The 12,567-nt window shown below is 38.5% G+C and overlaps 1 protein-coding gene across 1 annotated transcript in view; it reads left to right on the forward strand.

Annotated features, from left to right (window-relative positions):
* The first annotated feature begins 1,902 nt into the window (after positions 1–1,902).
* cdh6 (cadherin 6) overlaps positions 1,903–12,567 on the forward strand; it is a 29,034-nt gene continuing 18,369 nt past the window's right edge. The window contains exon 1 of the mRNA XM_056744512.1: positions 1,903–1,988. The gene's annotated coding sequence lies outside the window, so the exon portion shown is untranslated. The remainder of the gene's footprint in view (positions 1,989–12,567) is intronic.

Raw genomic sequence — 12,567 nt, forward strand, 5'->3', positions numbered from 1 at the left:
CATCAGCCATGTCAAAGAATACATTTAGGTCATGTCAGGATTTCATCATTTACAATTCAGCCGGGGTGTGCGTAAACGACTGCCATTTTCAGTGTTAAGTTTTATGCCTGTGAAGCCACACGTCACATTCCTGGTGAAAATTATCTGTCCTGTGAGGAAATCTCAGTTTGATTTTAATCACTCTTTTGAAAAAAAGTGAATGTTTAGTATTTCACAGAGTCTTGTGCGTAAAACAGTGAGAATTCGCAATAAATGCTGAGTTGTAAATCTCTTTAAACAATTACTTATTCTGTGCCCCCGCTTACCAGCCCTAAGACATCATTAGGCCTAGAGGTATTTTCATTGTATTGGTGGGTTATTGGAGTCAACAGGAAGGGAGTTTGCTTTGTTAAAGTGTGACTAGGTTTCACGGGGTGCCTGTGTGATGAGTGAGCATGGTATGTGGGCTTTAATATTAGTACTCAACCTTTATCCACTAACTAACTTTTTAAGATATCACCAAAAAACCTAGGTCGCTACGTTAATCTAATCCTTTAAAGTGCCAAGGGTTAATAGATTCATGGTAAATTTTTGCTTTAGTTTTGCAGCAGGTTTGCCATTAACTTACTGTAGTTTAATTTACTATTTTGTTTTAAACATAAACGTACATATTCCACATACTTTCTTTCCTGGAACAAGTCTAAACAAAATAACAAAATAAAGTCACTTTTCTTGTTATGTAAATGTATTGTAATTTAAGAAGTTTCAAATATCTTCACTAAAAAAACAAGACAAAAATGCTCAGGAAGAGTGTAATTTTTTGCAGTGTTACTATGCGAATGCCAGTCTCTTCTTGCTCATGTGAATATCAAAAGTCAAGGTGTTTAATTTAGGTGAAAGTAAAGTTTTACTCAAAACGAAAACAGTACCAAGAGGAAAGTAATTAAATCTACTGTAAGTTACTGGCAAACCTGCTGCAAAACTACAGCAATGATTTAAAGTTATTTGTTTTCTGTCTATGAAAGGGCCTGAACTCTAACACCTTCCCGCCTGGACAACTTATTAACTGAATAGAAATAAAAAGAAATAAAGGAATTGATGGATGGGGGAAGTATTTTCACAGGAGTGAGCTAAGCAACTTATATAAACCCCTGTGTATGATTGACAGGGACGGATGTAAAGGCTCCTCTCAAACTTAGAGATCAGCTTTATTATTGCAAAAAGTGAGGAAACAAAACATAATAAAATATGTCAGTGAAAATAAGAGAATGCTGCTGATGTAGGCGGCCTAACATTTCCCCCTTGTTCAATTTCGTTTATGATGGAAACAGGTGCTTCTTTAATGCATCAGTATATATGCCTCAGAACAACTGTCAGAGAAGTCTATAACACAGACACAGAACTGAAAAGATATGAATGGTAAAATGTCAAGTCCATAGATTTATTACACCATTTATGGACCAACCTCCTGAAAAACAATAGGCTAAAGATTCTAATGTTTCCAATTACAAATACCAATTACATGTTTTTAACAAGTGATCTGTACATTTATATTTTCCAGTTAACATCCCACCAACAGAAGAACACAAAACCAGCAAAGACAAAAAAGTGAAAATCATAATTTTAAACATTTGAACATTTCATTATTATTTTTAAAGGACCTTAATTATTCTGCCTCAGTTTCTCCCCATAGATTCTTGAAAAAGTGAAACAAGTAGAAAGTTAATATGACTGACCCAAATCTCGACGTTATCATAAACGCAGGCTTAATTTTCAAACAACTTTGGCATCGGGTGATGTTCGCGATCCCTCTCAGTCCTCGCGCTGCGAGTGACAGCCAATCAGCACCCTTGTCCCCTTCAGAGAGCGCTGATGCTGCGCGCGGCGCAGGGGAGGAGAGAGACGGAGCTAGAGAGAGAGAGGACGAGAGGACTATTGTACATTCTCTTCACTGCACTCAGAGGATACGCATCAAAAGCAGGACTAGCCCTCTACCCATAAGCACTGAGGTAAGTTAAGTGAAATCGATTTAACTTACCTATTCGTGCTTTTAAATGAGCAGATCGCATTAAATATTTACGCGATGTTTGACCCGTGCGCGTAAGATGACTTTCGAGGATGCGCAGATTGATGCTGTCAGAACTGGACCGAATACTTTTTAAACTACTAAGCAACACAAGAGGGATGTTTATAAAAGCAGAACATACAAGGAGTGTTTGCCGAAAATCATTTTTACATGTTAAAGATTATTGGCACTGTTGGCTTTAGTTTGACAAAGGTCGTAATGATAAACCAAACAGACAGGCCTCCGGTCGACATTGATGTTTTCGTATTTGTTATTTGTTATGAATGAATTCCTAATGTAACACAATCATGTAAAATGATTGTTTGAAGAAAGTTTGTGCTGTGTAGTTTTCTATAAGCTGTATCTGTCCGCGGTCTGTCTGTGGAACGGAATATAATGAATGCGCTTACAGTTATTCGCATTTCAAATCCGACCTGATAAGTCCGATCAATGTCTTTCTACATACACAAACAACATCTGTTTTTGTCTATGCTGTTTTATCTGTGACAGTCAGTTTAGAGGTTAACATGCGACAGAGGCTCAGTGTTGCTTTGTTGAACCCTGTTTCTGTTTAGCCTGTACGGAGCTTGTTTCAATGTCAGCCCTGTCAAAACTATACGACGATAACTTTCATATTCGTACAACGCTGTTGTGAACAGGTTGTGGCTCTGTGTGGGGGTCATCATTTCTGGCACCTGTGGATAGATGCATTCATTTTTCATGTGTGTGTGTGTGTGTGTGTGTGTGTCTGAATGTGTGGTCTAATAAAATGATCCTGTATGTTTTTAATATATTATTTTACATTATCAATATAATGGGTTTATATAGTAGCCTAAGAGAAGATAATATTTCATTTTCACAGTCTCTGCAGTAATGCAGTTTAAATCCTGTGAATTACTGGATTTGGCACATTGTAATTTATCTCAGTCATTTCATATACTGTATATATGATCCTGTGGTGTTGCTTTCGCATTGGTTGGTTGGTTGTGCAGTGGTGGATTTTAGGCCAGATGTAGGCTTGTTAGATATGATTATTTCTGATGATGATTATTATTGATGATATTGTTAAGTCAGTAACACTTTACTATACGATTGTATTTGTTAACATTAGTCAATGCATTAGCTAACATGAACTCACAATGATCAATATTTCTACAGCATTTATTCATCGTAGTTCATGTTCATTTCAGCATTTACTAATAGATTTTTTTAATCAAACATTGTAGCTTTTAACATTAGTAAATGCATCATGAACTAACATGAATGATATCAGCTAACATTAGCAAAGATTAATAAGCGCTTAAAATTACAGCACTTCATGTGAGATAATACATTAACTAATTGTTAGCTAATACAAAGCGTAAAACAACACTGTCAATAGTCTTAGGATGCAAATATTCAAGACCTTTAGGCAACTGCAACATATCGTTGAAGTTAAGAACACCTTATTGACAGTCCTTTTAGGATACTTTCTCATTACAAATAATTGTTTGTCCTGTATTTTACTTTTTATTTTACTTCAAAAAACAATACAAATATTGTTGGGTATTTACAGAACCCAGTTTTCAAAAAGGAGTTTATAAAATACATTTCACACAAACATATTACTGTATGGGAGAATATTGAGTAAGCTAATAGTCAAATGGTTTGACTAAATTTGCAGGTAATACTTAGTTTTACCAAAGTCTGCCGGGATAAACCCCAATGGCCTTACTGACATTCCCTCACAACAAGCCACCTCACATTTGGAGGGAGAATAAAGTTCCTTTTTGATTGAGAAATCACTGTTGTTGCTTTTGATCATGAACATTTTTATAACTGAAAGTTAAGGGGGGTTTGTTTCATTCCTCAAATAAAAAAAAAAAACATACATGACAATGTCATTCATATAAAATGTGATCTTTTAGCAAAAAATAGAGATTTGTTTATTTTTTCTCCATCATAAGTGTCACACTGTGACAGTTTTTAATAGTTTGAGTGTCATGCTTGTATGCAAATGTTTTAGTTGGCTTTGTATGATAATTAGATCAGAGCTATCTGTCACCTGACAGATGACAATGGGCCCCACTTTGGTGTGTTTGCTCGCAGGAGATGAAACAGGATAACATTGATTTGCACATGAATGTGATTAATTTCACCCAAGAGTGATTTATGAACCTCACTTGTACTTTTACCCCATTTATTGAAAGCCTCATAAATATATCCCCAAAACGAAGTGCTTTTTTCAGGTGGTGACAACCCCCAAAAAACCTACACAAAATCGAAGCAGGAGTTTAAAACTAATTTGCTGTTCTGACGTTAGAACACTTTAAAAATCAATAGAACAGCGTTTATCTACACCTACGGTAGCTGAATACAATGTGATGGATTTTCTTTAGCCATTCCTCGCCTGCTGTCTGTTTCCAGTTTCCTGGTTAGTTTGTGTTTTTTGTCGCTGTTTACTAATTTGTAATGTTTGGGGCGGGGTTTGTACGTCCTACGTGAATCTTTAAATGGCCTCACAAAGGGAAATATGTTCTCAGTCTCTGTCTGTGATAATAAGTTTACATCCAACAGAGGGTTACTATTGTTTTCTTTCATCCGCATTGTCCCTATCAAAATCGGCCTTGATAAATGAAAGCTCGGTGCGTCCTCCATAGCGTACTCCTCACATCAGTCAGTACATAAGATGACAGGGGAGATCACAGAGTGTGTGAGAGAATTTGGAGGGGGAAAATAGCATTGATGATGAAAAACAAACTTGAAACGGAATTGGAAATTCACAATGAATATTTCCGCCATGAGGGCCGGTGCTGTGGAATAAATAAGGATAGCTCTCTCTTTTTGTGAGCGCGCTGTGTGAAGCGAGACTGCTGATGACATCATGTCGAAGAAGTCCTGCCGTGGCTGCGTTTATGTAAGATGATTTATTCAGCGAGCGCATGACTGCTTTGCATGTGACCTGCGACTTCCCCAGCTTTAGCTTTTAATCACAGTAACCCCGGCAATTTAAGTCAACTTCACTTAAACTCTCCAGCGGTGTACGGTTCACCAAAGGGTGGGGCGACGTTTAAATCAATCAAAGGTTTTTGGATACGTTTGCTTGTGTCATCCGGGTTAATGTTGAGAAGAAGGCTTTCACAAAGCATCCTTATTATTAGCCGAAGACCTTCAAATCAAAATTTCTCCTCAAAGTTTTTCATGTGCGTTTGATGTGACTTTTGATTCGTGACTTGGGAATGAGTAACTTAGCACTGCCGTCTCGGTTGATGTGATCCGCTGTGGCTGGTATACGTTGAAGCAGAGCTATCCGCACATGTACACATGTGATATGTGGAATTGCATTTTATATTTACATGTTAGACAACCCTAACTGTCTCCATATGCCTGCTATGTAATGCAAAGTACCATTTTGCTATAAATTATTATTATTAGTCACATTCAAATTTGGACGTCCAAGGTTTGGAAGGAAAGTGACGATTTGCATGGAAATCCTGTGTGTCTAATTATCTGCTGGTTGGTGTTTGGGATAAAGCAAGCTGAACAATACAGCCCACTGTGTGGGGATGTATCCTTTAGCGTAGCCTTTTGTAATAGAGTCTAGATTTGCATAACTAAGGACCTTCCCCCCTTTAGAACTCGAAACAGTGTCCACGGTATCTGGCTGCACCTAATTACTCACCAGAGCCGAGTTGTCAAAGATGTGCTTTTTGCACAGGCAGCGTCCAATCGTGTATTCCACTTTCAGGCACAAAAATAGGCTAAAATCATTAGTGCTTACGGTTGTCATGGTTTTATCAATTGATTGCTTTCTCTTCTTACTCGAGCCAGTCCAAATCGACACCAAATCTCTCCAATTTTCACAATCACCCTAGATGTGTGATATCTCGAGCACCTGAAATGTCCATTCTGATGAGCGATTGCGGTTTCAAACCTAGACAGGAGGATATTGCCACATTCTGCTGCAAAGGCAAACTGCATTACTGATAAATTTGGCCTTGAAAAGACAAACTATCATAGCAGAAACACGGCACAAAAGCAAATAGTTATTACCTGCTAGAGTGCGGAGTCGGAATGTGGTCACAGTGAGGGCTCAAGCCCCAAGCACGAAAGGGCAAGAAATACAAGCGTCCTGTTCAAATTTACTGTATGGTTCATGAGTTTTTTGGTAATTGAGGAACGGCCTTCTGTAGAAAGAATAAAGCAAATGTCTTTTGTAAAAGGAGAGCACTGACTAATACCCTGACAGATCCAGGGCCGATGGTGGTTTCAGGCGAAGAGAATAGAAATGAGTTTTAATCAACATCCTTTAACCTTTGCTCCTCGCTCGCCCTGAACATACAAGCTGGCTTTTAATTCCGAGACTTTCCAGTTGCTGCTCACACGTTGTTGTTTTTTTGGTCACAGAACGTTTTCAATTTTTATTGCTGCAGTTGTTAATGTCAATAAATGTCATTATTGATTATTTTAGTTGATATATTTTTTTATTTTTTCTCGCATGGGGCCTAAACCATAATGTCAACTTAGATGCAGAATCAAATGTCAGACCATGTTGTGATTGCAATCAAGATGACATGGTGTGACCTTTGGAAATGGAAGCATTGTTACCTTGATTGTAAAACTCCTGTCTCCTACAAAGCCAGGGTTAGAGGCATCAGAAACACAATGAATTACGACTCGGTCAGGAACTATTTCATCTAGATACCTTCATGTACATCCCGGCCATAAATTGAAACGCAGTCTGGGGTTAAACAACCACACGTCTGCCCGGAGCGCACGGCAAGGTGCCACACTTACAAGATGTTGTGAATCTGCGGATGAGTTAATAGTTTTGTCAAGCTGTAAAAGGGCCTTCGGGATAGAAGAACACACAATAAATATCAACTATGATCCGAGAAACGGTCTGTTTGACTTTGACAGCCCTGGCAAACTCTATTAACATGGTGTTTGTGATTTGGGTGTTTGTCAGTCGCCAAAGTGACAAGTAAACAAGCACTCGCGTAAACGCGCACTCGCAAAAAGACGAGACGCAGGCACATTTGCATTGCAATGGGGGCTGCATTCCAGAGTTGAATCACAATGTTGGAGGGAGACTGCTGTCTTGCGGGCTCCCGCCGAGCTCTTTACACCCAAGCCGTAAAACTGAAGTTCCCACGGCTTCTTGCTGCGTTCACGAGGGGAGTCCTAAACAAACACCCCACTATGATGTTATGGGATTACAGGGGAACCTTTCCATCACCACTGTAAACGCCAATGCCACAGCGACACAAAGGTTAACAGGTGTTCGGCGCTATCTGTTTGAACAGTCTGCATGAATTGACAAAGGAAAAAGGCAGGCTGCAGCCCGCGACACGCTCGGGTCCCCCTCATGAGCAAGTGAATGGCGGGTGGCTAAATGGGGATTTGAGGGACATTTGATTTTAGCAGGTTTGGCTAAATTGCTTTAATTCACCACACAGTACGGTCCGCTCCAGGCAATTTGTGGGTCAAAACCACACGCATTCGCCATTAATGTGGCAGAGCAGGAAAAGCAGATTCTGAGTCAGTGGCACAACATTGCTTCCAGATCACATTATGGCCTCTCTCGTTACGTAATTAAGCGGACCCATCTGGTATGGGCAGCACTCCCTGACACTAATTGTGTTGGTGTGCACATGGCCGACCCATTGAGGAAAAAAAAGACCTCCAACATTTGAGTCCATTATCGCCTACTGTTGAGATTAGGGCGCACATGTTGCTGAGAAGATTACGATGGAGGGTCGGGGACACTTGTGTGTTGGAGGACCGAGGTTTGAGGATTAAGTCTCTTATGGTGTGGTAACTATAGGTTAAGCACCAACAGAAATCCAATCAAATGCCTAGTTACTTTATACCATTGTCATGAACAATTGCATCATGGATTATATCGGCTGCAAAACCTTTGAATTATAATGAATAGTATTTAATTTTTTATATAGCACATTAAATACCTTTTAGGACAGTTTACCAAAGGAATTAAAGAAGAAAAGAATAAGACAGTGTAAACAAAGTAAGTTTATCCAATTTAGTTTCATTTCAAAATTGCTTTTACTAGGGGTTGGATTTGCCATGATCTCATGCCACACGATCTCATGAGATTAAACTGTGACAAGATTTATTGTAGAGGTGAAATGCTTATTTTATCACATGATGGAGTGTGATGGTGAAATTAGTATTAAAGCTGCCCCACGCTCAGTTTTTTTTACACAAAATCAACACAAACAGTGTGTTAATATTAACACATCTCTTTTTAGAGTGAACCAATTAAATCATATTATAATTCATTAAAATATGACAAGTTGATTTCAAATTCAGCCCAAATTTTTATGCATTTTGTGATTTTCAGTTACATAAAAGACTACCTTTTCATATATTCTAGGGATGAGATGAATATTCTGCAACCGAAAATACTAGGTGAAATGGCCGAAAAAATTCTACCGAGCATGATGTGTGATATGATTAAGCAGCAACCAGTGCAGAGAGAGAGAGAGAGAGAGACGGGCGTGCTTTATTAATGCAGCAAACATGTCGGCAGTGTGTGGAGCATTTTTAAGTGTCAGAGAAAGATACAGCACGGAACGCTGGAGTGAATTTCTGAATTTAAGCATCTTCACTGCGACATATTTCGTCATCTTTTGTGGGTGGAGAAGTGAAGTGAAATGGTTGTCAGTCAGAATCGCTTGCATTGATGTTTTTTTTTTCAGTATAGTACATACAGTACATTCTTTCAGCAGTTGGTTAAATACCTAATATAGGCTTTTCAAGAAGGGAGAGGGCCCAATTTTTTTTTAATTTAGCCTTCTTGTTTTGCTAAATTTTAAGTTATATTTTATTATATTGAAAAGTAAGACAAAATATAAAAAGCACATTTTGACTATTCGGTTTATACAATAGTGAAAGGCTAAATAAATAGGAGAAATGTGAAAAGACATGTTCGGTATTTGGCCAAGTGTTTAATTTTGAATCGGCTTCGGCCAAGAATTTTCATTCCGGTGCATCCCTTATATATTCCTTTATTGAGAATTTCTGAAAAATAGTGAAAAAAAATAGTTTTGTTCACGTGAACCAGGTCTTGTATCTCATCTCGTGGGGATTTTCTTTCCTCACACCCCTAATTTTAAGAATGAGCATTGTCGCAAATCAGCTTTACAGAAATGGCAATATTTTAGTAGACAGAAAGAAATTCTAGAACCTTGTTTTTCTTTACATAATATTCCCCACTGAACTAACTAAAACAAAAAGCAAAAATGACCTACAGTCATTTAGCAAATTAATTTATGTACTCTCTACGTCTTCTAAGTGTTTCAGGTAATGTCAGTATTCCCTCAGTGAGCAAGCCAGTGCATTATCTTACTGTAACTATATGCCATCTTAACTATGTTAATACATTTAATTCCTTCTAAATTATTTTACACACGCTGTAGCAACCGAAGCAATAGTTTACAAAGTTCAGAAGAGGGATAGTTTAAATTCTGTCATCATTTACTCACCCTCTTGTCATTTCAAACCTGTATGACTTTCTTTCTTCTGCAGAACACTAAAGAAGACACTTTGAAGAATGTTGGTAACTGAACAATGACTGTACCCATTGACTTCTAGTCTATGGTCACAAAACCAATTCAAGTCAATGGCTACTGCTGTGGTTACCACCGTTCTTCAAAATATCTACTAACCCTTTAGCTTATGCAAGCTACAGTTAATGCACCACTTAGAATACTTGTTTATCACACAACCAATGCAAGGTATTTACCAATCGAAAATTTACTGCATTTCTTTAATGTCGTGGTTTTAGGTGGACCCGACTGTTCACCACGTTGTGTCCCAAAAAATAAAAACAACAATATTATGTGCCATTTTACGCTCCAATTCTGTCTACAAAAAACAGCATCGGCTCTCCACTGATTTTGAATCATAGTCCTATTGCTGCCAGAATTGTTGTTGTATGTAAACCTTAAGTAAAGCGTAAAAATAGCACTGGCAAATGTAGGCTAGGTCAGATATTCTGAAAACTTATGTCTAAAATGAATAAATCAATCTTCACTTACAGCCAAGCAAGACCGTTGCGGGATAAGTGATACCTTAGCATTCGAAAACCCAGCTGTCTAGACAGCCCTTTTCCCCCAAACAGACAAATCAATAAATATCGATTACCCGCTATGCCCTGGGGAATGACACGGATATGCTGCACGGCTGGCAAGTGCACTGAATGGACCGAAGAGAAGCTTGGATGTGTTTAAGTGTATCACACTGACTGAATTTGTGTTCACCTGATCTCGACTTTTACCTCTTGCACACTGTTGCTTGGCGGTAGGAAGGGAGCCGCAATCAAACATGGCATATGTCTCCTACCATTTGCTCGAGCAAGATGAAAACTAGCTTGAGATTTTTCTCTTAGTGTTTTCGTTAAGATGTGATGTAGCCCGAAGCGAAAAGACGAGCATTGGTAAGAAAGGCACAAAAATATATTCATGTTGGAAATCAAACATTTATGCTACTGCTATCATGAGACGTTATATCACGTAGGACGGTTACGCAAACAAGAATGACCTATTTAAGAGCTTTGGAGTCGACTCTTTCTAGTTAATGGCTGGTGGTCCGGTGCCTTATTCATTATAATAGTGAGCCTGGAGACAGTGTGTGCCATTAGCTAGATCTGTGTCTCTCTGCTCTGTTGGTCGGTGTTCCCGCAGCAAGACTTGTTACCTGTCGCCTCCCTCCTTGCCGCCTGTGGCTGACATTCTGCTTCTCTCAGTCCTAATTGTCCCTATGGGACTTATCAGGGCTGCTGTGGCTGTCTGCAGCGTGGCAGAGCCTACAGTGAGGGCCGCGCTCGGGGCCCCACCTCCCTCTCCCCCTCTCTCTCCCTATGACCGCCACAGGTGTCGGCAGTCTTCCTATTCTTACCTGTCAGTCCCACACCCTGCCCCCACCCTTCCATTCACAGTCCCTAGGGCCTCCGAGGAGACCGTGTCTTTGAAGGAAAAAAAAGTCAAATAAAAAAATTGGACAACTGATGTCTCAAGGTCAGATTGCTCGGTAAATTGCTGGATCTGAAAATAACAACAGATAACGTTCAGACAGATACAAGTCAGATGCCTCCGAGGTTAATTTGTTTTGTCTGTGTATTGGATATCAGACTGCCATGGCGTTGTTTATGACAGGCACATGATGACTTAATTACTTTAGTGCTGCAGTAATTGAAACATGAAAAAGTTATTAAAAAATTGCATGTGAATCTGTTTAAAATGGGTAAAAAATCACTTTGTTTTTATTTTATTTTATTTATTTATATGAAAGTGGACAATGCAAATTAATTAGCAGAAATACTTTAAATACACAGGTACAGTAGGTTAAGTACAATAGTTAACATGAAGTAACAATTTACAATATTTCTACAGCATTTATTAATATTAATTGAAACATTTATGAATACATTTAAATCAACTTACAATGAACACCTGTGTTTGGGTGGTTGACAAATAAATTGTATGTGTCAGTCCTTTGGTGTGACATTGCACATATTTAAAAAAAATAACAATAAAGATAAATCCCCGTTATGCTATTTTATATTATAGATATAAATATTAAGAACGTTAAATAATATATTATTAACAGTTTTGTTTCTTTTGCTCTGCCACAGTAGGACACATGGTGTCAACTCTGTGTTTCTGTGTAGCTCAGTTGGTAGAGCATTGTGCTAACAACACAAGGTTGGGGGTTCAACACACGCTGATAAAAAAAGACATGTATAGACTACATGTACTGTAAGTTGCTTTGGAGAGAAGCATCTGCCAAATGCGAATGTAAATGTAATTTAAAAAGTCCATCTATTTGTATTAACTAACATTAAGGCTAATAAATTCTGTTTTTGTTAACTAATGCATTAACATGAAAGAAGTCAATATAATTTTTTTAAGTTACTTGAAAGTTTTGATTATTTTTGTATTTCCCTCTTTTGGTTGAATGGCAGAATGCATTTTGACTAGCATAAATTCCACAAAGTTGTCTTTTTGACTTAAAAAATACAGAACTGTGAATATTTCTTATTAATTTTACATTAAACGTTCTGGTTATTTTTAAGTTTAAATTATGTTCAGAATTTCAGACTTACTGTACGTCCAGATTTTCACTGTGGTAATAGACTTCTGAAGTTCCCTGTATATTACTAATAGGCTCTTAAAGTGACCATGGTGTGGCTTTGCATGTATCAAATTGACACAACAGTGGGCCTGTTAAATGAAGTGCTGTGTGAAACCGCAGCATCCCATTGAGCTCTCAAAGGTTGTGCTTGTGTTTAAGTACAGCGGGGGAATTTCCATCCTTCACTCTCCATCTCTCTCGCAGCAGGATGGACTTGTAAATGAACGAGCAGACATTTTGTGGCGGAAACTGTGTCTGTTCACCCTGACACACCGTGTTACAAAACCGCTTTAGATCCAGCTGAGTTCCCCCGGCAGGACTGTGTCAAGGGATTTGCCAGGTCACAGAACTGAGCAAAATGGCTGCCTGGGTTTGACTAATGTGCT

Source organism: Triplophysa dalaica, chromosome 3, assembly GCF_015846415.1.
Source record: "Triplophysa dalaica isolate WHDGS20190420 chromosome 3, ASM1584641v1, whole genome shotgun sequence".
Taxonomy (NCBI): Eukaryota; Metazoa; Chordata; class Actinopteri; order Cypriniformes; family Nemacheilidae; genus Triplophysa; species Triplophysa dalaica.